This window comes from Cygnus atratus, chromosome 1 (assembly GCF_013377495.2).
Source record: "Cygnus atratus isolate AKBS03 ecotype Queensland, Australia chromosome 1, CAtr_DNAZoo_HiC_assembly, whole genome shotgun sequence".
Lineage (NCBI taxonomy): Eukaryota > Metazoa > Chordata > Aves > Anseriformes > Anatidae > Cygnus > Cygnus atratus.
This window is the reverse complement of record NC_066362.1, coordinates 35,649,067-35,663,780: the sequence shown is the minus strand read 5'-3', so window position 1 is coordinate 35,663,780 and position 14,714 is coordinate 35,649,067. Positions and strand designations below refer to the sequence as shown.

The 14,714-nt window shown below is 43.1% G+C and overlaps 1 non-coding gene across 1 annotated transcript; it reads right to left on the bottom strand.

Annotated features, from left to right (window-relative positions):
• Nucleotides 1–8,001: 8,001 nt before the first annotated feature.
• On the bottom strand, nt 8,002–8,074 carry TRNAA-AGC (transfer RNA alanine (anticodon AGC)). The gene has a single exon. It is a non-coding gene; the product is annotated as a tRNA-Ala (tRNA).
• Between the last annotated feature and the right edge of the window lie 6,640 nt (nt 8,075–14,714).

The window sequence follows — 14,714 nt, the reverse complement described above, 5'->3', positions numbered from 1 at the left end:
TTCCTGACATTTAGCAATAAAGCAGCAACATAAAACAAATAATTTCAAAAAAAAAAAAAAAAGAAACATCACTACATGGTGAATTGAGAAATAAGCAAGGCAGAAGTAAAATAGGGGGGTTAGAAGGAAGTTCTAAAAAGGCAGCCTCAAAGAGAGAAGCATGCTTTGTTCTCATCGAAAGGAGACCCACGAAGTATAGTGAGAAACCTCTTTTGCTAACTCAGAAGTTTTTCAGTAACCTGAAAATTATTTGGCGTGGAAAGTAGGTCAAGTTACTAAGAAGATATATGTAAGACTAGCACAAACCTACAAGGACAAAATCAGAAAGGCCAGGGCATAGAAGGAAGTAGAATTAACACAGAATGGAACAAGAAAAAAGAAATAGAAGAGATATCATGAAAGAACATTTGTAAAATATGTAAAATATTCTTCATATCGTAAAATACGAAGACAAAGAAAAAAAAGCCCCATTGCTAAGGGCAAAGAAGGTTAATGTTATATAGAGATAGGAAACGAGGCCTTCTGAGCAGGGAAGAAGTGGTGCATTTGTTGATATTGGCTGCAGCAAAGCTTTTGACTTTGCTTCCCACGGGACTCTCATAAAGAAGTTAAGGAAGCAGTCTTATTGAAACCACTGTGAAATTGTACAACTGGCTGGAAGATCATACTTCTGCAGAAAATGACAAGTAAATTTGTGCTAGGATTTCTCCAGGGTCTGGTATTATACAATATTTAAGGGTTTGGACATAAGACAACGAAGCCGTGTAGTACAGGACACAAGGTGGAAGATAGGGTTGGACTTCAAATTTATTTTGAAAAACAGAAGTGGTCTGAAATAAATAGCACAATACATAGGTAGTAAAAATAACTGTATGAATACAGATAGGAAATGGTGAACAAAGCTCCTGTTTTTTATTTAAGGCTCTGGGGTGCACATGAACACGTGGGAGCACATGATCCAAGTCAGTAATGTTGAGCTGCTGCAAGAACGCAGCTTCGCAGCGGGATGCTGAAATAAAGGATTTGTGTGGAAGATGTGCTAAGTAATCCTTCTGCCCTGTTTGTCACTGGCAATGTCTCGGCTCTGCTTGAAGAAACATGGGGTCAGTTTGAAAGAAGCCGGAGCAGAAGCAGCAAGATTAAAGGCTGAGAGTCCCTGATCTCAGAGATGAGACAGAGAGCACCGGGGCTGTTCAGGCAAGAGAAAGCAGAGGAGAAATATGCTAACAGTTTCCACCTTTATAAAATTGTCCTGCAGGCCGTGGGTCACAGGTTGAGAAGAAACACTCTTTAAAAGTGCCTAAACAGCAGATTTAGGTTAAACAACGCTGGTCTCAAGCTGCAGGAATAACTAAGGGCTGTCTGCCTTCAGGGGCAGGTCAGGCGAACCTCTGGCAGGGCTGGCCAGGCAGCGCTGAGCCTGCCCTGGGGAAGGGGGTGGCCGACGTGACACCCAGGATGCTTTCTATAACTCCACGAGGACTAAAATCCTTAGAAAAAAAGAGAAGGGTTGTCACAGAGAGGTGTCATCGTGCTGACATTTTCCCTCTTCGAATCATAACTGCATCTGTAAGAGGAGTGACCAGAATACCTAATGACTCATGCAGATAAAAATATCTTAAGGAGCAGAAAAATAAGAGCACTTAACATCATCTAATGCCGCCTTGAGGGGGCACAGGAGCAGATTTATTTTCCAAATGTGACACTTGTAAAACTGGCCTGTCTCAGACAGAAACAATGCATCTATTACTCTAATATTTCAAATACAAGAAACCATTGATCTGCACGTGGCCTTAAACTGGAAGTGTTGGCTCACCAGGTTTCATTCCAACTAACTACAGCAATAATTAGAAAAGACAACCAAGGCGTCTGTTCAACGAGGCTTTTAGATCCATAGGGGGGTCCTGATTCTGCTGCATCAAACACCATCCCCCGAAAAGCCACATGGAAAAGCCTGAACTACCCCAAGCTCTGAGCCATGCCCCTTCTGCCACCTCAGACCAGGCCGGATGGGCAAAGATCAGAAATGAGCTAGTTAATTTTTTTGTGCTTTGATTTAGACTGAAATTATATTTGGCTCTACTGGAGCAAGAAATTTGTTCCGATGTCTTATCTACTTTTTATGTGGAAAAAAAAATCCCCTCTGCCTCTTTCTGGTTATGTGGTAGATATGCACATACTTAAATGCTAACACAAATATTTTGATAACTCTCTCTAATAAAGATCCACCCAAGTGTAGGGAAGGCAAGTGACTGAATGATCACAATCAGTAGACTAAAGCTGAAAATGTGTCTTGGACTTAGATCATGTGTGAGCAGCTTCTGTCTGAAAAGCATGATTTTTTGCTAAGGTTAAAACAATCTGAGAAAGACAGATGGAAATCACATCCCTGCCTTACAACAGCTTTTTGCTACGGGCAAATATTATTATCATGATTATCTATACCAAAGCAAAACGCAATAGCTTATTTAGTTGCAACAACTCAAACAGAATTTCTCATTAAGAAATCATCTGGAGAGTTGCTCTAGGAGATGAAAGCCATCATCTTCACCATCCATTCTCATTCTCTGTCTCCTCGTGTCAGCTGTATAGATGGATATCCTCAAAGATCTCTTGAACTCTATCTGCCATAAGTGCAGATCTTATAAGCACAGTTTGCCTGTAGGATTGTGCACAGCAAGTATTCCCACTGATTTCAGCAGGCTGCCTGGTGCACAAGGGTCTCATTTCTCAGCCATGCAGGAGGTGCTGGCAGCCTTCAGGGAAGGCAGCATGGGGCAGCTGCCTGGCAGCCCAGACCTCCATCCCAGGAGACCTCGGCAAAGCCACGGCCACCCCAATTGCATGGGCATGGGAGCCCTGCCTCATGGCTGCTGGCTGTGGGACACTCGAGTCCTTCCAGCCTGTGATTTGGTGATGAACACCACAGCAGGAAGGGGTTGAATCAGATCCACAATGGAAATTTCCTTAGCGCTTGGAGAGGTGTGTGTGTGTGTGCTGATAAAGAGGTTATCGGCACAGGGTGGCTGTGTGTGTATCTGCGCTCTGAATAAATGCAGCGAAAGTACAACTCCGTGCCCTTAGATACGAGAAAACATTTGCTGATCATCATGCAAATTATAAGGACCTGTGACAGCAGGATACGTGTCAAGGATTATTTGCTTCTGGATCACTTGTGGTGCGGCCAGTATCGCCACTCGGCTGGGCCCATCCTCTTGCCAGGAGTCGGCAGGGGAGGACAAAGCGGTGGCCAACCTTTTCCAGGCCTCTTGTGCCATTTGGGAGGACAAGAAGCAGCACTGAGCCAAGAAAGTTTGGGCATCTATTGAGACTGATAATGCCCCAGTGAAGCACGTGCATTAATTATTAATACAAATGGCATCAGACAGCAAAACTTTGTGCATATGAAATTGCCTTATATTTACATTTGAAACATTCTTGTTTTCTCCAGCATGAAAGTCTGCCTTTAATGGCCTATTAGTGTTTAGTTAATGCTACATTAGCTGATTTTTAATGTACTGCACTAGCAACAAAGAAATCACGATCCAGACATTACCTCAAGAAGGAAACACAAAAGGAATGAGGCATGAAAAAGAGGTGCAGACTTTTTTCCTTTTCACTACATCTCTCATCAGAGTAAATTCATTAGGAACACAGTCTATAAAATAATGCTCAGCACATTACAGAAGATCATGTCAAGGGTAATTTTGTAGTGTGATAGCAGGGGAATTAAACCAGCCATTCACATTAGCAATAACAAGCATTCAACATCTAATCACCTATGTACTGTCTGAAATTTTTCCTCTGAAATAGCATGTCAACATTTTTCCCTTTTTTCCTGAGTTTGCCCACTTGGGAGGCAGAAAGAATTTTAATGAAATGCTAATGCAGTACCCGTAGCTTTATTTGCAATTTTACATAAAATTAAGGAAAAAAAAATTAGGGAGCTATACATAGGTGACATAAATACAGCAAACATAGTCTGTGGGTAGCTGGTAGCCTGTATATTGCATTGAACTATATAGGTCTCCGTAGAGGTGGTTGCATTAAGGTTATGTGATGCAGCCACTTAGGCTGATATGTCACATTAGTAGGCAACTGAGTAAAGGGAAACAGCAAGTGGCAAGTGTCAGAGATGACAGGTTTGAAGACACTTTCCTCCACAGAGGCTGGCTGGAAGTAGTGTGGTCACAAAGTTACCCCCCAGGTGAGCTGCTAGTGGTGTGGGTGCTAAGGCAGTAGCAGAGGTGAGGTAGGACTTTGCTGAGATGCCTCCCCCCAGGCCACGAGCCCCAGGAGCTCAGGGAGGTGCTGGGATCCAGGAGCACCACGGGCTCCTCTGTAGTGAGGCCCAGGGTGGCAGCTTCCAGCCAGCAAAAGGGCAGGCTAAGAAAGCAGCATCCACTGGAAGTAAGATTTGTTGCTATTGTCCTAAAAAACAGTGGGGATAGTGTCCTTGTATGTACTCTCTATTCCTTATTTGCATGCTTTACTCTTTATTTACCTAATAAGCTATATGCTCAAGATTTTCAGACTTGTAAGTATATTACCTTCTAATACTTGTTTCTCTGCAAAGATGCATGATTTCTCCTCATTTGTATTTCATATTTTTCTTCCTATATGTTTATAATATGTCTTAAATGGCTTACACTAAAACACAGTCATTGCTTGTGAAAGGTAGAGTTTCAGTCACATAATCATAGCCACATAGAGTTCAGCATCATGTCTGTTCTTGCAGTCCAGTTTCTCTCTATTGTCAATGGAGAGACAGAGGCGTCTCCAGAGAGCAGCTCGTCTGATTTGTCTCAGGTGCCTTCTTTAGACCAGGGCGAATCACTCAGCCATGGGAGGTCTGACATCTCCCTGCTTTGATAGGAGAAATGCCTGTCTCTTGCCTGTCTTCCCGGTGCCCAGCTTGGAGATCACAGAAGTTAGGGGAGCTGAATCTCCTCTCTTCCCACTATAATGATGTTCCTCTGCAGAAATGATGCTTCTCACAGTGATTTCTGCCTGGCAATAGCAAACTATTCAGGGTAAAATTCATTCAGTGCAAGGCTGTAATGTAAGGCCTATTTACTGCTGGATTTTCATTCGTGCTTTCTAAATAACACTTTAGAAGCACTTCAGAAGTGCAAAAGTCCCAGCCTGGTCCTTTGACTTCCACTGACTGACTGTTGTGGGTTAGCCTGGCAGGCAGGTAAGCACCACACAGCCGCTCGCTCATTCCTACCCCCAGTGGGATGGGGGAGAGAATCGGGGAACAAAATAAAACTTGTGGATTGAGATAAAGATGATTTAATAGGAAAGGAAAGAGGGGAGAAAAAGAAAAAAGAAGAAGAAAAAAAAAAGGATACCCAAAACAAGTGATGCACAGTACAATTGCTCACCACCTTCTGACCCATGCCCAGCCAGTCCCCAAGCAACAGCAGCCCCCCAGCCGGCTCCCCCAGCTTATAATGCTGAGCATGTCATCATACAGTATGGGACATCCCTTTGGTCCCTTTGGGCCAGCTGTCCTCACTGTGTCCCCTCCCAGCTCCTTGTGCATCCCCAGCCTCCTTGCTGGTAGCACAGCTGGGAGAGCTGAAAAGTCCTTGGCTCTGTGAAAGCCCTGCTCTGCAGCAACTGGAATCATCTGTGTGCTATCACCACCATCCTAAATCCAAAACACAGCGCCATATCAGCTACTAGGAAGAAAAATAACTCTACCCCAGATGAAGCCAGGGCACTAATTTAGGCTCTGCCTATTTATTTATTTAGTTAGTTAGTTTATTGCAAAGTACAAGGAAGGTCTGAGAATAGAAACAAATTCTTCTCAGTTCCTAAACCCCAAGACCATAAGTACCTTATATATAAAGATACTCACTTCCTATGCTGAAACTGTTAAACATCTTCATAGAATCACAGAATGGTTTGGGTTGGAAGGGACCTCAAAGCCCACCCAGTTCTAACCCCCTGCCATGGGGACCTCCCACCAGACCAGGTTGCCCAAAGCCCCATCCAGCCTGGCCTTGAGCACCTCCAGGGATGGGGCACCCACAGCTGCTCTGGGAAGCCTGTGCCAGGGCCTCACTGCCCTCACAGTAAAGAATTTCTTCCTTATATCTAATCTAAACCTACACTTTCAGTTTAAAACCTAATATCTAATCTAGATCTACTTTCTTTTAGTTTAAAATTTTCTATAAAGTTCTTCATGTCTCTTTTCTAAAGCACTTTTACAGGTTTCAGGAGGTTCTTAATACCTTGTTGTTATTTTTGTAAATTGATCTCTGATGACTTTCTCCCTGGTTACTTATTCCACAGCTGCTATCTTGACAAGGCAAACAGCAGGAATCTGCTCATCTTTGGACTCCCTTAACTCTGCTAAGATGCAATTCATTCATTACAGAGACATAAATACCAACCTTCTGGTTTCTTCATGCAAGCACACCTTCTAACCAGATCTGGATCATTACCAGAAACAGCAGGGTATTCTCAATAACAACAACTTCATTTGCATTTAATGATGCTACATTAGGCAACATTTGAAATGACACTAGAAAAGGTAAAATAGTTCTGCATTGATTCAAGAAGGTGGTAGCAGCTCAGTTGCTTTTTAATGAAAGCTGTGCTATGCGAACATTTCCAAATGTGTATCTAGTGCCTCTCCTGAGAAGCGGGAAGTTGGCTCTTTTTTACTTTCTGTGTAACCAGGATGTTCTAAACTTTCTAACTTGCAGGGACTTGCTTTATTTACCTTCCTCTAACTCCAGTGTTGGTTTTATTTCCAGCTTCCTGCCTCTCTCTTGTTCTCCTACACAAATACTGCTGTGTAAGTCAAAGGGAAGTAGCCTTCATGATAACTTTTAGTTGATGGTAATAGGTAGGTAGGTCCTTTTGGTAAGAAAACTTCCTTCAGTAAAGATGTAAGCTCAAAAAAAAAAAAAAAAAAAAGGTTCTGTTTAAAGCAGTTTCTCTCCTACCTTTCTTTAGTCTTCTCATTGATTTTAGTGGACTTTGTCCCCCTTGGCTATTGACTTGGGTCATCTAGCACTTAAAACCCCTGAGTATGTATGAGCAAGTCTGCTCCTTTATTTGCTTCTGACAGTGTCAAAGACCCAGACAGCCTGGCTGATCCAGGAGTGGCATCTCATGGGGCTGCTGAAGTCTACATGCACGCATAAGGGAGGAGCCATCCCTCACCACAGCTTCCTCCCAGCGCTCCAGCAGAAGCAGCTGCCTCACAGCCTTCAGCCACCTATTTGCCCTCTTTAGGAGTCATGGTAGGGCGCTGCTCCCAAGCTACTTTACATATTTATAAACATTAATAAGGTCACCCCTCAGTCTCCTCCAAGCTAAAGAGACCCAGCTCCCTCAGCCTTTCCTCATAAGGGAGATGCTCCGCTCCCTGAATCATCCTCGTGGCTCTGTGCTGGACTCTCTCAAGCAGTTCCCTGTCCTTCCTGAACTGAGGGGCCCAGAACTGGACACAATATTCTAGATGTGGTCTCACCAGGGCAGAGTAGAGGGGCAGGAGAACCTCCCTCGACCTACTAACCACCCCCAGGATGCCATTAACCTTCTTGGCCACAAGGGCACGGTGCTGGCTTGAGGTCATCCTGCTGTCCACCAGGACCCCCAGGTCCTTCTCCCCTTCACTGCTCTCCAGCAGGGCAGTCCCCAGCCTATACTGGTGTCTGGGGTTGTTCTTGCTCAGATGCAGGACTCTACACTTGCCCTGGTTATATTTCATTAAGTTTCTCCCCACCCCACTCTCCAGCCTGTCAAGGTCCCGCTGGATGGCAGCACGGCCTTCAGGCATGTCAGCCACTTCTCCCAGCTTAGTGTCATCAGCAAACTTGCACTCCATTCCCTCTTCCAAGTCATCGATGAATATATTGAACAACACTGTCCCAGTACCGACCCTTGAGGGACTCCACTAGACACAGGACTCCAACTCGGCTCCGTCCCATTGACCCCAACCCTCTGGCTCCTTCCCTTCAGCCAGCTCACAGTGCAAAATGGAGAATGCGGGCATCGATCCCGCTACCTCTCGCATGCTAAGCGAGCGCTCTACCATTTGAGCTAATTCCCCCTAAATTCCCTCAGCTCAATAAAATAGCAAACTGCTTTGAAAAGCGTTGCTGTTGCAAGAATAATTTTTAAATATATCAGAAAAGGTCTGGTTTTTTAAAGATGTGAATATGAAAGAGAATGCAGGAACACGGCAGACCTGTATTAGGAATATCCATGCAGGAAAACTCAATATAATAAATGAAACAGAAAACATTTTCCCATGTGAAACAAAGAAGAGTTTGTAATGCTTCTTTATTTATTAGAGTTCATGATCAAGTGCATGATTGAGTATTGCACTGCATATGAGCTTTTAAATTTCTTCATACCATATGCAGGGTAACCAGGAGTGCACCAGTTATAAATGCATTATGCTTTGGCTTTTCTTTTTCTTTTTATGATCTCTGGTGGCTCAACAAAGGAATCAGGAGCAAATTCTGTTGCTTCTATTACAGAATGTAAGGAGAAGCTTTCTTCCAGCTAGTGCAGGCCTGCCATTTACTTCAAGAAAGTACTTATCTCTGGGAGCATACCAGGAAGGAAACTATAAAAATACATTTGAGGATCTTGTCAAGTTAAAAGTGAAAGACAAAGAACAAGTCTTTGCTTATATTTCACTGCATTCCAAAACTCAGCCAGTTGGCCAGCTGTGTGTACCCTGTATCACAACAGAGAGAGATTACCCCTGACTTTTACCTTTAAATCTACAGTTCCATTTTCCTTGTCCCTTTCCTGTTACTGCACTTCTTCTGGAATGTTCAGAGAGAGAGAACTTTGCATTTCAAGGGAAGAAAAGAAAAGCCATCAAGAGCTTTCTTAGGAACTATCTGTTGACCTCCGGTTGGCCCAGAAATATGTGCATAGAAGAAGCAGGACTTCACAGCACAGGAAGTCAAATCAGTAGAGTCTGTTGCAGAATTTGCAAACAAAGATTTAACTCATATAAACCTCAGCTCCAGAGACATCTGTAAAAAGGAAATGGAAATTATTAGACAGCTTTAATGGCAACAGAAACTGCTGTTTTCCTTATAGTATTTGTATGCCACAGTCACAAGTATGTGCTTATACTTGTACACTTAACATTCTTGCTCACTTACCTTGTTCTTTGTCAGGAAGGAAGACCACACACAGAAAAATGTGTGTTGCAATAGCAATGTTTGAAAAAAATAATGTTTGAGATGTAGTAACCCCTCTGTGGCATGTAGCTAGACAGCTGTCAACTGGAGAGCCTCGGTGAATACGGCAGACCCGAGGGGCTGGAAGATGCTCTCTGCACCTCGCAAACAGACTCGTGGCCATCCTGCCAGGTGCAGCCCAGCTCCGGCATTTGAAGGAGTGGTTCTGGCCAGCTTTTAGAAAGGCTGATGGTGAGACGAGAAAAAACGGCCCAAGCACCTAGGTGTCTACTTCAGGGTTACCAAATTGCTCTCTAGGCTTTCTCTCACCTGCATTGAAAAAATGTCCCCTGCCTATAGTGGGAGCTTATATACCTGACCATGGATTCATTTGCCCCAAACATAGACATCAAATGCGCTTCATGTGAGGTGCTCCAGATTATCGGGCCTGGCTTGCCCTGCCACTCCAGGGGACTTGGGGGTCCTGTGTGTGGTCACAGATTGCCACAGCTGAGTGTCTGAGCAGCTCTGCTGCAGAAACGTGCAGTCAAGCACCTGCAGCATGCCCTTAGCTCACATACAGATACTCTAATTTGGAAATCATAATCTTGAACACAATTGGACAAATTCCTTTTTTTTTTTTTTTTGCCATAAATCATACCCAGTTCAGCCTATTTCTGAAGTACAGCTAGGGAAGTGCCAGAGCACTGCTAACTAATGATGAATTTTCACTTCATTGTCTACTGTGAAGAACCAGATCGGGTTTACTGAGGTTTCAATGCAAACCAAATGTAGGTGTCCCGTAGATTTCTGGCATGACTGAGGAATTTTGTGGGTTTTACTCATTTTTTATAGAGCAGAATGGATATGACATGATATTTTACAGGGACTTAAAGACAAATCCCTGTCCCAAGAGGCTTAAATGATGTAAGGAGTTTAAAATGGATTAACTTCTATCAACCTTAAGGTACATAGCTTTTGCTTCCCTGCTCATTTTCTAGCCAACAACCCTTGTCTTTCTCTGAGAGCTGACATGTGATGCTTTACCAGTTCCTGGAGAGCAGAAGCTAGCTGCAGCCTGCATAGCTGAAATTTAACGTGTTGAACTAAACTGTGTCTTTTAAATACAAGCCAGATGGTGGAAGGTTGTGGGAAAAGAAATAAAGCAACAACTGGACATTTAGTGAAAAAAAACATCCTGAGCATGACTGGGAAAGAACTGCAGATGGGAGCTCTCACATGCTCCCACAGGCTGTGCCGTGACTCCTTCCTGTGCTAAGCTGGCAGTCCTCTGCAGTGTCTGCACCCTTCATTTAGCTTTGCATGTGCAGAGCCAGAAGAAGAAATGAAAGTGCTCTTCATTCACCTCAACAGTTACAGAGAGCCTCAGCACACAGCACATTACTCTAAGATCTGGATAGCAGTCTGCTTTTTAAGGAAATCCATCAGTAAAGCTGCTAGTCAAAGCAATGAAAAGTTACACCAAGGAGGTGCAGAGCTTGTAGAGATTCTTGTCTGGTACAGGGGGAAAGCTCCAGCCAGCAGCAGCCAGTCACACAGCCACTTTCCAGACTGGCCAAAATGGCAAGAGAATGGGAATTAAATATACAATAAGTATATACAGCAATTAAAAGGTGAATTTTTAACAGTGTCATACTCACATTCAGATGTATATTTAAATGATGCAAGAAGTATGTACTTCTACCTCACAGCAACTGCTTTCCTTCTCTCCTCTCCCCCTTAAAGCAAAAGTAGACAAGAGCAGATCAAAGGAAGCATTACCAAATATTTCCTAATTAACTATTCAAATGTCTTTAAAAGTTAATTTGTTGAACACCTGTTTCAAGCCACTTGCTGTTCAAGAACTCAGGTTGTTATCCCACAAAATGCTCATTAACTGTGAATTAAAGCCTTTTGTGCTTCAGTAGAATTAGAAAGCAAATGTTCAGAGACCAGCAAAGTGCACAAGCATCTGACAGCACTCTTCAGGACTGGAAATGGCATCCAGTCACCTTCACCTTCACAGTAACCTTGAGATAAATTTGCAGACTGGCAGCAATGGCAGAATATACTGTGTGGAGAAACATACCTTTCACCAAAGCACAAGGCAATCGTGACCTAAACTGTAGTACACCCTCACGAGGACTACAAGCGCAATTGCTTTGTGTGTAAGTCATCACAAGAAATGAACATTTATATGTAAAAAAAAGAAATTTGACAATAACCTTTACTTCAGAAATTATTATTAGGAAAACACTTTATCTGCCAGGATTTTAGGGGAAAATGTTCTGATCTTTTTTCTTGTCTTTTCCCAAGCTCTTATCCTCTGAACAAAATTCTCATGACATTTTTCAGCATCTTTTGTCAACAAAGCAGAGAAGACGATGCTCCTTTATCTACCTACACAACGAAGTAATGGCCCTAGAAGTTGTATACTGAATACCAAATACTCACATAAAATTGCTCATAATCAATCCCCCAAAGTCATTAACATTTTGAATAATTAATAAATTCAAGAAAATTACAATCTGTTCAAAGACAATCCATGAAAAAAAAGCCCAAGACTGCCAAACAAGTTCTTCATTGTAAATTATTGCCCTGCTGATTCAGTTGCATCAGATAAAATGAAGCACTCCATTCTTCAAAAACCAAATGTTTTGCTAGCCTTTCTAATGGGTAGCAAACAGATTAAATGAAGCACACAGAAACAACTAATAGAGGAGAAACCTTGCAGTGATGGGAGATTATCCTCAACATGTCTGATATTTCATACATCTGAAACACTGAGATTACTTGTAAGTAGAATTATAATAATGATAATAATAGACAATAGATAATAATAATAAATAATAATAATAATAAAGTAACACCAAAGCAAGGATTATGCTGAGACCAGAATGAGTGTCAGCATACATTTTGATGAGGCACAGCTGGAAGGTCTGGGAATGTGCTGTGTAACCAAGCCTATTACTATTGAACTGTGGGATAACTGCTGACACAGCAACTGAGCTGCTTATACCTAAAGCAGCCCCACAGCTGGTGCACAACAGCACACATCAACACACAGACCAGTGAGCACCAGTTGATCTAGTCTGAGGTCATCAGAAGCATTTTTTAAATACTCTTCAAGACTAAAAAATGGGCAACATTGAAAATTACCACTAGGTTTATAAACCACTGCCAAGTCTTTTGTGGTATATGAATGATCCGCTTTAATGAAATGTGACATTTTCTTCCACAATATACTATGAAAAGTATTTGGTACAATAAAGGTAATATCTGAGAAGCTTTCATCCTCTCAGTTTTCTGCTAATAAAGCACAGACACTAATCAGATGTTGCCTTTTAAGTGCAAATCAGAGCAGAGATTCACATTCTTAAGGGTATTTTTACAGTGCTTTGTCCTACTGTCAGATATAAATTGTGTGCCAGCTGTAAATGAGTAACTTGAAATGCTTCTTCTCTGGGATAATCTCAGTGTGTTTCTGTTAGTCAGACCAGATGCCAGTCATGTATTTTTTGCACGTATCCAGCTATCATCCCAGCACTTCCCAGCACTCTTCCCCCTAACCCAGCTCTACCAGCATTGGAGGTGTTTCCATAGGCATATCGATGCTTCTCCGCTGGGAGATGGCCTGACCCAAGCTCAGGTCACCTTTTCTCTGTTGCGCCCATGCTGCTGAGATGCCTTCAGCGCCCTGTGCTCTTCAACTGGACCAGCAAATAGAGCTGGAAGAGGCCCTTAGGACTCCTGTGCAGTGGGAGGGATGCCGCTGGCATACCTGTCCTGCATTCAGAAGCAGCACCCATGCAAGACAGCACACAGAGATATAGGTGGGCTTCAGTGGTTACCAGGTCAGAGATTTTAAATAGCTCCAGCAGCCAGGTTGGGATGACACATCCCACAGAAAAGGACTTTCTACCCCCTTATCCCTCCAACAACCATTTAGCACTGAGATGATAACTTGATAAAACTCAAATAACCTTGAGGTAGTCATATGCTCAAACATTTCCTTACATAAACACTTTGAGGATTTAAAATTGTAAGGAACCCATTTACCAGGCTGTGGTAAGGGAGGTACTGGGCTGTTAAAAAGAAGCAAATAATCGTGATAAGAAACATTTTGTTCTGCTGTACATCTCTCTCTTCATACATTGCCAGGAGATGGTAATGAGCAGTGAGTCATGAGCAGAGTTTTACCAGAATGAAAAGGGGCAGAAATAGACCCTGCCTATCCTCTCCACATCACCCCATCCCATACATATCCAGATATTCATTAATTAGGGCCTGAATGTAAATGATTGTGATTATTGCAAATTAATGCTGGGAACCCATCCAACAGTGCCTTCCAATAGGTGCCGCTGAAAAGCGGAGGCACATATGCTTCTCCTCACAATGCCACCGGGAGCCTTGTCTCCTGCCATGGCTCCCCAGCGTGAACATGCTCCTGGCAAGGCGTTTTTACATCGTGCCTCCAGCAGCCCTGAGGCCTTAGGACACAGAAAGAATGAGGTTAAGCAATTTGTAGGTTTATTTCAAATGTAACAGGTTCTTAGAGCCTTAGAAATAGTCATTTGACAACAAGCGAAAGGTTTTCCATGCATACAGAAGACTCAGACAAAACAGTAGGAAAAGAGTTGTCTAATCATTGTTGAAAGAATGACTTGCAGAAAGGTTTGTGCTGCCATAAAATATCCTTTCTTTGCAGTCTTACCCAAGTGGGTTTTGCATGGGTGAAGTCCTGTCTCTAGGGAATAAGAGCAACTACAAAGACCCACCAGAGGCTTTTCTGTATTCATTTTATCACTAAACCTGACACTATCTAAATAGGAATGTTATAGCTATAGGAATGATATAGCTATCTGAGTAACACTGAATGGCATACTAATCACCTTTCAGTGCCTGGATGCAAGTCTCCAGCCAGGTATTCTAGAAGAATTCCAGGTTAACAGAAAGCAACAGCACCTTGAGCTGTTCACTTTTTTGTTTTTTTTTTTTTGCAAGGCATCCTTCTAAGTGCCTACAAAAGCTTCCCAAAACAAATTTGTCAGTATCAGCTTCTCTGACCACTTATATGGCAATCTAATTTGTCTTGTCAGGACCCCAGCCCCACATCTCCGTCCACTTCCCTACTCTTCCCTATCTCCTGCAACCAAGCGCCCCCCTCTGAACTCTGTGTTCTTTCATTCCTCCTCCTTTACCTGCATTTCCAGCCCTCACCCCCATCTTTTCACCCATGCGAGGCAAGATGCAAACCTCGAGCCATCCTCCCCTCCTCATTCTGAGTTGGCCCATGACACGTCCCAAACCAAAAGCTCAAACACAGGCTTCAAAGTGCTGTGTGTGTGAGGCAGCAGCTGCAACAACAGCAGCTCCGACCTCGGTCTGTGCGTTTCTGAGAGCACACGGAGGTGCCTGTGTCACGTCTCTTGAAAAGCCCCCACACAGTGTGCTGGGAGAAGCTGTGGCCGCTGGTTCTCACTTTGAAAAATTTCTCATACAACACTTGAGCAAAGCCTGGTCAAGTGTGATACTTGGAAGAGCCAC